General features: G+C 33.6%; 1 pseudogene across 1 annotated transcript; it reads right to left on the bottom strand.

Annotated features, from left to right (window-relative positions):
- Positions 1–5,137: 5,137 nt before the first annotated feature.
- LOC143613990 (uncharacterized) lies at positions 5,138–9,394 on the bottom strand (annotated as a pseudogene). The gene is made up of 8 exons (XR_013150221.1): positions 9,291–9,394; positions 9,079–9,208; positions 8,055–8,231; positions 7,196–7,284; positions 7,058–7,122; positions 6,516–6,618; positions 5,357–5,467; positions 5,138–5,269 (listed from the first exon to the last, which is right to left on the bottom strand). The product of XR_013150221.1 is annotated as an uncharacterized LOC143613990 (transcript).
- Between the last annotated feature and the right edge of the window lie 378 nt (positions 9,395–9,772).

Genomic DNA, 9,772 nt, shown 5'->3' with positions numbered 1-9,772 from the left:
AAAATGTCATTTCATAATAGAAATGGTGGCGTGAACTGATTCACTTTGAATTTTGCAATACAAATGATCAAGTGGCTGATATTCTTATCAAGCATTGTCAAACGGAAAATCTCATGTTCTTCAGGCATAAAATGGGTGTGAAGATTTTTGGAATTATTGATAGGAATTTAAACATGCAAATCAAGTTTAAATATACAATGGGTTGTTTGATATCTTTTCAATTTTGTTAAGATAATCAATTCATTTCCATGTTTTGTATCTAAGCAATATACTTAAACCATTGTGTGCTTCCTTGTTTATGCATGCAATCATTTCAAAGTTTGTTAGTTGTTAATTCATGAATAACCAACATGATTTTTATGCAACACATTAGCCAAATGCTATAAGAATATAATAAACCTGCAACTTTAGATGCATCTTCTTCGTCGAGAATCGCAGCAAAGCCGTTAAACTATTTATTGTACGAGTAAATCAAGGCCTCATCAACCCTTTCTTTGCTGTTTCAAAACACAATGAAGGAAAAATAAGTCCACTACTTTGATTAAAAGTAAAGCTATTATGTTTTGTTTTTGTATATATATAGATATATATATCATTTACCTCCCTAATATTGAACCAAGAAACTCAAAGTGAGAATCTTTAATTTGAGATGCTTCTAATTCATGATCAAATCCTCCCAAATAGACTATATAAGACTGAAAATCCGAAAATAGATTAAAAAATATATAATTTATAGAAAAAGAAAAGAAAAGCAGTGATAAAATGAATGCTACTTCACCTTTTTGCTTTTAATTGCCAAAGATGAAGACTGCAACACACATACAGTGATGACAACGGCCAGAAGAACACTAGATGACTTCATCTTCTGCATTAGTTAATCAATTAATGCAAGATAAATGTTAATAACAGAAATTATCAACGCTAATTCCTAATATTGATAATAAATAATAAATAATAGTAAATAATGATTAATCTTGCAGATATAAATAACTTTCCAATGTTTAAATGCATATAGGGCTTTAAACAAGCAAAAGGTTGGCCTCGGACTTGGTTCATTTATTTTAACAAGCTGAAATGTTGAGCTCAAGCTTAACTCAGTGAAATTAAGCTTGAGTTAGCTTGTGGCTCGTTTTGTTTATTTTTATATATAAATAAAAAAGATAATACTTTTAAGTTTTAACATATACAAATTTATAATTCATATATATTAGATTTTGTGATATGCCTGTGCTTATAAATTATATAAAAACTTGGGCTTTAATTTAAGCGAGCCCTATGAACCGAACTTAACTTGGCTCGGACTCGGCTCATTTACAAACCTAGCCGTCTCGGGCTTGGCTCCTTTACTTACAAACGAGTCAATCTCGTGTTTGCATCAGATCACACTTGAGTGTAATATGTTTAGATGCATTGATCCGGGAGGAGCCAACGGTCTCAAAAGAAACATGCATCCGGAAATCTGGTAGTAGTTAAGGGGAAGAAACACTGCATAATAAAATTTATAAAAGATAAAAAAATAAAAAATTTAATTCTACCTCGCGATTTTCCCCTAGCTTGTTGTGAGCTGCGGGGATTGATAAGCTAATTAGCCACCTACGGTTTTATTATAACCAGGCATCAAAACAATTACAGAAATTAATTAATTTAACCATATTAAACACATTTATAGTTTATTTTATTCGTATCAAATCATTTGCAATTACACTACTTAATGCAAATTATATGCACAATTACTCCCATTTAATTGCGTCCGTTATTAAAATTACAACATTTACAGTACCATTAGATTCACCCATACATATATATATATATATATCATTTTCACCTTTTTATTGAACATTAGATTTGAAAACTAATTAATGTTTGATAAAAACAACTTGTTGCAACTCATTTGACAAGTCAAAGATAAACATAACCAAGTCAACTCAATTTGTTCATAAGCAAAGTTGATTATTATGTTTCCAGCTATATGTCAATTTGTTATGTGATTTGAAAAGGCAGAAACATTACACAAGTGCCGTCATAAATTAATATGGTAAAGTTACTATTGGAATATAGTATTTAAGCTTTTGGTATTAAGCATACGGGTCAAACTTTTATATATATATATATATATATATATATATATATATATATATATATATATATTATATATATATATAGTGTAACCCTATATTAAATGAAATGCAATCAAATCTTTTACTATCTTGCCGTTACAATTGACAAAACAAAATAACTCTTATATACCTTTTATTCTGATAAAGAGAGAATCTTTTTTATTCTTATCAGGAAAAGTATTAATATGATAACATCAAAACCAAGTCAAAAACACTGAAGTTCATAAAATGTGTTCGCCATGCTAACAAAATTTCCGCATTCAAAAAAATATACTGTTCATCAGCCAAGCAACGCTCAAAAACAGGACTGAATTCCCGATAAGTAAGATTTATAAGTACGTACTAACTAGAAAGAGTAATGTGTGAATTTTAGCAAATATGACTTGTTAGGTTTAAGATTCTTATTATTGCATATAACTAACTTACTTATTCTATATATAACTTTTTTTGTTGATTTTTGAGTCATGTTATATCTTACGTACAAATATGCCTAATAACTCACTAATTTGCTTATGAATATACTTGAGGTTATTTGGATTGAAAACTTTTAACCTTTGTGAAAAAAGTTGTAAGGGTACGTGTTACATGTACACTCAACATCCTATGAATTGTATCATGCCCCTACATGTATGATTGGGTCCATACATGCCCGACAATCCGACATCCAGGCCCCCGCGGGTTCGCAAGTCCATATTTATTTTCTTTGTAGCATTAAAGGTGTGGCACCATCCGTGGGGAATTGGAGATGCATTGAGATCACGACGTTTCAATGGTATGTTGTCATGTATACTATGATAGAGTCCATATGATACACGGGTTGTTAAAAAAATAAAACAAAATGTAATGTTGTGAATCTAACCAATTAAGAAAAAGAGAAGACTAACATCAATTCATCATAGTTGAGTTGGTAAGCGATAAACATTTTGTCTATGTGTAGGGTCTAATTGAATGACATGTGAAAAATTATGTTGCTTTAATAGTATATGTAGATTCATGTGTAGCATATGTATCAATTCTAGGAATCTTGTTTATCCCGGTGTCTGGTATATATATATTACTATAAATAGTACAAACACCTGTACCTCTCGTTTAATTATATTTATGGAACAATCTCTAAAGTTGTGTGTTATCGCTGAAGCCGGCGTGTGAATTCATTCAATCATATTGGGTCACGTACCACTGACTGGACCCAACCCTTCAACCCTTTTCGGTCACGCCACTGGTGAATTTACCCCGTTTTTGTTCGCCCCCGCTTAATTCATCCATCCGCGAGCCAACCCATCAATATTCTTTCTTTAGCCCAAGCGGCCACGCTCGCCCGGGTCGCGGCGCCCACTCGCGGCGAGGGGTGAAGCGAGGGTATTGTGGTGTTCCTGGCCGACGTGGCTAGTGCCACTCGCTGAAGCCAGTACTCGCTTGGCCACAACGTATAGTCTAAGTAACATTAAATGTGATAAGGTGTTTTTATTATGCGTATATATATGTGTATATGACTATACGTTGTTACATCACTACTAAAAAATGGGTAACATTTACAAATCCGTTGTAATTATGACGGATTTTTAATGGATCCTATTAAATTTGAAAGTAAAACCGCCAAAATCCTAGATGTCCTTAGATTCAGTGGGAACCTCTTGCCAACAAAGTACTTGCCAGTTTACGAGGAAAAGATTTCCAATAAGATTGCAACAACCTTTTACAACAATTATCGTCAATATACAAGGATATGGTTTTCGCACTCAAGATTTTCAGATGATTTTCGCACGACCAAGTTACTGAAGGAACGTACAACAACAGGTCATACCATCCACCAAGTGACTTCAAAGTGAAAAAAAATGTTGGGAGATATTAACACTAGCAAATGTACCAATAAAACAACTTAAAGCGGAAATCACAAGTCAATGGAATTGGGAATAGTTTCACCATCTTTTTTACCTATATCATGCATTTTTTTTTTTCACTATTGTGTGTTTTATGTTTCTGTTTACTTGTTAATTAAATGCATTATAATTAAGATAAATATTCATGTTTGTTGTCCCAAAAATGTGATTGGTCCAACGTCACCGTTGTGGTGCCATGTCAACATTATTATTTTTTTTGCCGCGGTCTTTTCCTGCATTAGTAGGAAAATGTGGTGCCATGGACAAACCTTTGAATGATTTATAAAGGTAGCAACTCCTTAGGTATCCTTTTCCATTAGAAGCATACACAATTTTTTTTTAACAGCAACTCACATATCCTTACATTACTCCTGAATTACATAATTTTGATGGAAAAGAAAAACAAAAACAAAGAAAAGCCAAGCGTTATCCAACTCCTTGGTACTGATTGGCTAAATGTCTTGATAGAAGCTTACACAAGTCGGTGTGAAGCACCCTAACTCGCAGTCTCTTGTCAACGAGAGTAATAATGTAGTGCCGAAGCATTAGAATACCAGTGGTTTTCTGTTTTGAATCTTTCCTGGAACTAAACAGGTAGCTAGGTGTTAGGTATTCGGTACCGAATAAACGAGTTAGGTCTCTTCTGGTTTATTTTCATATTAAACCACAGAATGACAGAATAATAAGCAACATGCAATTTAATCTAGTAAACTAAAATTGGTCATTGTGCCCAGAGTAAAACTAAGCTTGCGAGAGCTTCGAGGATTTTGGTCCGTCATTCGTGTCCACGCCCCAAAGGCATGCATGAAAAAGATTTTTTCGAAGTCATCAGGAACTACGAACTTTTTTCCTGAAGGACCCATCAGAACTACAAACTAACTATTAACTTTTTATGGTTTTTTTCAGACTTTATATACCTATTTTAGGTTTGTTTTTCTAATCTTAAAACCAAAATTACTTACGAGAAACTGAGGATTTTGGTCCTGCAATGATGTATCAAGCACTACAATCCTACAATAATGTATTATGTATCAACCAAATATGGTGCATTAGATGCCAATTATTTCCACCACCAGGTGCTTACAAAGTTTTCAAGATCACTAATATTATTGTAGATTGCATAACTTGCAAATAACAGTTTTAGGTTGATGTCTCATCATATGATGAGAAAGTCTTGAGAATACAGACAGGATCTCCCACTTTAGTTATCTTTCCATTTTCTTCACGCGAATAATGGTATTCATGGCATACCATATTTTGTCCAAAGAACACCTGCAAATGTCCATAATCATAATTAATGTTAAAATGAATAAAATCAAATCATTTTTAGTTGTAGATGTTAGAAGGGAAGAACTTCACCATCCCTTGCCCCTTTTTGCCGGGACACAAGAGTTTTCCTAATCGAAACTTCACAAGAGTTTCAGTCGGTTCAGAACCTGAAACTGCAGTTTCTTGGTCAATTGTCGGTACCTGAAAAACATTTAGCAGAAATTTTGTAAGAAGTATGAATAAAATGTTGATTATATTAAAGAAAATCACATAAAAAGGTCACCAAGTTTGATCAAATATCTATTTCAAGTAATCAACTTCTTTAGCATGGAAAAAGTCAAACTTGGTCAGCCATGTCATCATTTTGACCCATAAACGGGTCAAATTACTTTATGTTAGACTAAGTAATTTATGTTTATAATTCTAGAGGGTCCAGATTGTAATATTTAGCTCTTTATAATGAGCTCCTATGTATTCTCTTTCAATCAATAAAAGTTATTGCAACCTATCAGTTCATCTCTTTAAATCAAGATATTGAAACCTGGTGTTACCTTAAATCAAAATGTTTGAAATTTTGAAGGTTCTTTATGGCAACATAAAAACATCAAAGTTTCAATATTTTGATCCATGGCAATCTTCCAAGTTAAAAGGGTTTTAGGCATAAAGTCAAAAAAAGTCAAACTGGTCTGCCAAGCCATCATTTTGACTGGTAAATGAGTCAGACTACTTTAAATCAAGATTTTTAAAAATCTGTGCTACCTTAAATCAAAATGTTTGAAACTTCGATCGTTCTTTATGGCTGCGTAGAAACACCAAAGTTTCATTTTTTTTATTCATGGAAATCTTTTAAGTTAACGGGTTTTAAGCTCAGGTCAAGAAAAAGTCAAACTTGGTCTGCCACGTCATCATTTTGACCCTTAAAACAGGTCAGACTACCTTAAACCAAGATTTCATGCAACCTTAACTCAAAATGTAATCAAAGTTTCAAAATTCTGATTCATGGCAATCTAGTAAGTTAACAGCTTTAGGGGTCTGGTCAGAAAAAGTCACTTGATCTGACACGGCATCACTTTGACCAGTAAACGGGTCAGATTACTTTAAATCAAGATTGGTAACCTCAGGAAAAAAAAAGAAATCTATCAAAGTTAGTTATCTTTTTACCCAATTTGCCAGTTTTGTTAACGGGCAGCTATTGCTTTATGAAGATAACTAACAATTAACAATGAAAAAAACAGGTATACTCTTTTACCTTACATCGGGAGCAAAGCTTTATGCCACTAAATGTTAAACTTTCAATTTTAATCTCCTTCCATAGGTCCTCAGAAAACGGTTCACACCCGTCAACCAAAATGCTGAAATTTGTAAACAAAGTCCCAAATTATGTGAAAATAATATTCATGAACAATGTTGTCTTTGACTTTTTACTTACTACTGTTTGACTTTTGATATCTGTTTTACAATGAAGTGGCAGGTAAGCGGGCAACAAGCTGCGCCGCAACCCCCTTTTGGATAGCAAACCCAATCCTACTAAAAACAAAGTTTTGATTCTTATGAGCCGATAAATTGCTATGCATGACTTTTTGAACTCTGTAAGATTATATACTTCAGCCGGTTTAATAAATGAGTAAACGGGTGCATGTTAAAAATGTCTGTTTTTTATGTTTTATAACTAGTAAAGATGGTAAACACGATTAAAAAAGCTAAACTATTGAATTGATAATCTATATATATAACTATCCCCAAGCCTTAAAACAAACTAAAGGTTGTAGATAGAGTTACTCAGTTACATGCTTTGGTCTAAAACGGTTTATTGGTACGGGTTCCTTCAGACGTTCATTCAACGAATCTAGAGATCCCTGCCAAAAACACAATAAAAAAATTAATAATTATTTACAAATAATTGATACTAAAACAAGCTTAAGAACAAACCTGTGACACTAAAAGAAATGGAGCTCCATCAGAAAACATAATTCTATATCCCGGTGCATAACTTGGTTCCACGGGTCTAGTCTCCAACTCTGTATAGATATACTTTAGTGCTACCATTATAAATTTAGTGGGTCTATGATTTGGAAACTTATATAAATTCACTGATAATCTTATTTCCAATATACAATTGAGGTCAGACCTGTAAATGAACTTAACATTCAGTAAACAATTTGCGAGCCGTTCGGCAGGAAGTTCGTTTATGCTTGTCTATTTAAAAACGAACGAACATGGACAAAAAAATTGTTCGTTTGGTTAAACGAACAAGCAATCGAACATAAAACACATTTCTCGTTGTTCATTTATGTCCATGAATGTTAGTTTACGTTCATTCATTTAAATTTGTGTTTGTTCATTAATGTTCATTAACTTACGTTTTTTTAAGTTCTTTCGTTAATAATCTTCATTTAAAATTTTCTGGCCCGTTACAATTTAGTATAGTTTTAATAACACATTTCTCTTCATATTACTTTTAACTAGTTTTAGCCAAGTTATGTTCATTTGTTTATGCATGTGAACGGTTCGTTTATATTATAAACGAACGAACATAGACAAATATGAACAAGAAAACCTTGTTCATTTAATATTTCGTGTTTGATCTTCGTTCGATTATAGTTAAACAAACGAACACAAGCATGCTCCATTCATGTTCGTTCGGTTCACTTACAAGCCTAATTGAGCTATCAACATGTTTGACCCTTTTGTTTTTTATATTTGACCCGTTTCATGATATTTGTCTGAAACGTTAGAGATAAAACATAACCTGAATCATATAAATGATTAATAAATAGATTATTATTACCTTCGTTAAAACGGACTAACCGACTTGGTTTACCAAGAAAATTAGTGAACCATTTAGATGCTTCGTCTCCCTCATCTAAAGCCGATCCTGACCATTCCCAAACCGAGACACCATCACATGTTTGAGATGGTGCACATAATGAGACCTTTAGCTCATCCATCCCAGGTGCTCTTATAACTAATTATTGTGTAGAGATAAAAAAAATGTAACATTAAACTCATATTAAATTAAACAAATAGAAAACTGATGATCTGACCCTGAATTGGGCTTAGTTGGGCTTTGCCCGTTGAGCCTGATGTGGCCCACATTTCACTCTTTTCGTTGATTGGACTGTGGGCCAGAGATCAGGCTCTACCAAAACCCAAGCCCAATCACCCAAATGCTAAGTCCAATCCAAGGTTATGTCATTAGGGGCAGCAATTTCTGGCACAACATGAAAATAATCATGTTTTGAGTTGACCACTACGACCCTTATTAAAAGTAGATCGTGTTCGGGTTGGCCCTTTAGAAAATGGATCATGCCCGGGTTGACCCATTTATAAACAGGGTCATGTTTGGGTTGACACGTTTAAAAGCGGGTCATGATCGGGTTGACCCATTTAAAACAGGGTCATGTTTGGATTAACACGTTTAAAAACGGGTCATGTTCCGGTTGGCCCGTTTAGAAACTGGGTCATGTCTGGGTTGAGCCGTGAGCCCGTTTAAGTTTGTATTCATTAATTTGATTTTAATAAATCCTGAGTCTTGAATGTAAAGAATGTCAACTTCAGAACCCTAATCCAAAAATTAAAACTCTTTTTATATCCAAATTACTGGCAGGAGCATATAACCTGTTTGACACATTTAAACAAATGGGTTAAATGGGTCGTATACAGGTCACATGACCCATTTAACCCATTTTTAATAGTGTGCAGGTTAGAGTTGATGTTTTTGACAAAAAAAAAAAATAAATGGGTCGTGTAACTCGACCCGACAAGAAACATGACAGAGAGAGAGATTGTTGTTGTTATTAATAATTAATAACCTAAGTAAGATGTGTTGTTTGGCTGCCAAGCAACAGCAAAAGCATCCTGAGGCAACTCCACTTGAACTAAAGCCAACTTTGGCTCTGCCTTTGGAGTTGACAACAAGCCACTGTCTGTCCCATCTAAACCCTGTTTGTTAGTTTGTTAATGAATGAATCCTCCCTAAGGTTAAGGTTTGATAAATATATATAGGGAAGAGTGAATGAGGTACCTGTGGAAGAGAGTGATGCTCGAGAAACAGAGATGCCCCTGCAGGATTTGATCGGGTATATGAAGATTGATTTCACTTTCACTGCCATCTTTTATCCTATCTTCCTAGGAATGAATCAGCACAACATTCTATTCTATTCTATTCTATTCTATCAACCAACTAGCAGCCTATATTTTTAGAACATAATAATTAACTAAATCAGCTCAAACCATCAAACTCAAATGTTAAACCGTTTTCGTGTAGTCTCTAACTTATTTGTTAACTTTTTTTAATGAGTTCGGCCACTCAAGGTGTTTGGGTGAGCTTTTATTTTTTTTATACTGTATAGTTTGATCTGACCTTCTATTTCACAGTTTAACCATCTTATCATCATCCCATCAAAGTAAGAGCATGACATTTATGTGAGCTTTTAAAAATTATTTATTTGTTTTTTGAAAAAGCAAAAGTCATACCTAATAGCTTTTAAAATAGAGCTTTTTAAA

This window comes from Bidens hawaiensis, unplaced genomic scaffold, assembly GCF_021521415.1.
Source record: "Bidens hawaiensis isolate Kalapana, Puna unplaced genomic scaffold, B.hawaiensis_p1.1 tig00038602_1, whole genome shotgun sequence".
Taxonomy (NCBI): domain Eukaryota; kingdom Viridiplantae; phylum Streptophyta; class Magnoliopsida; order Asterales; family Asteraceae; genus Bidens; species Bidens hawaiensis.
The sequence above is the reverse complement of the archived record's forward strand: the minus strand, read 5'-3'. Positions and strand labels throughout refer to the sequence as shown.